This window comes from Zingiber officinale, chromosome 5A, assembly GCF_018446385.1.
Source record: "Zingiber officinale cultivar Zhangliang chromosome 5A, Zo_v1.1, whole genome shotgun sequence".
Lineage (NCBI taxonomy): Eukaryota > Viridiplantae > Streptophyta > Magnoliopsida > Zingiberales > Zingiberaceae > Zingiber > Zingiber officinale.
The window spans coordinates 17351796-17352285 of record NC_055994.1 but is presented as its reverse complement, the minus strand read 5'-3'; the positions used below and the strand labels follow the sequence as shown (position 1 = coordinate 17352285).

General features: G+C 36.9%; 1 non-coding gene across 1 annotated transcript; it reads right to left on the bottom strand.

Annotated features, from left to right (window-relative positions):
- Positions 1-384: 384 nt before the first annotated feature.
- Positions 385-490, bottom strand: LOC121983444. The gene has a single exon (XR_006112496.1). It is a non-coding gene; the product is annotated as a small nucleolar RNA R71 (small nucleolar RNA).

Sequence of the window (490 nt, the reverse complement as noted above, 5' to 3'; positions counted from 1 at the left end):
TGAGCACTAACATGTCAAGCAGGCCCATGAGAAATTTTTCTACACCCTTTTCTGCAAGATTTTTATCTCTCATTGTGCAACCTCAAATTGAAGCAGAAAGTTTCCAACTAGACCCAGAGTTAATTTTTATGATACAAGGTCATAAATTTGGAGGAAAAGTATCAGAAAGTCCTTATCTGCATCTTGAAACATTTTTAGAGATTTGTGATATGGTGAAATGTGAAGGAGTATCAGCAGATGCAGTTCCGTTGATGACATTTCCTTTCAGTATCCAGGATAAAGCAAGGACTTGGCTATATTCTCTCTGTTCTCAAAGCATCACAAGTTGGGAACAATTGGAGAAGCAATTTCTGAATCATTTTTTCCCTCCAAGTAGAACAGTGTATATGAGGAATTGCATAACAAATTTTGCTCAGGCATATGGAGAATCATTATTTGAAGCATGGGATAGATTCAAGAGTCTTTAAAGACAGTGCCCTCATCATGGTTT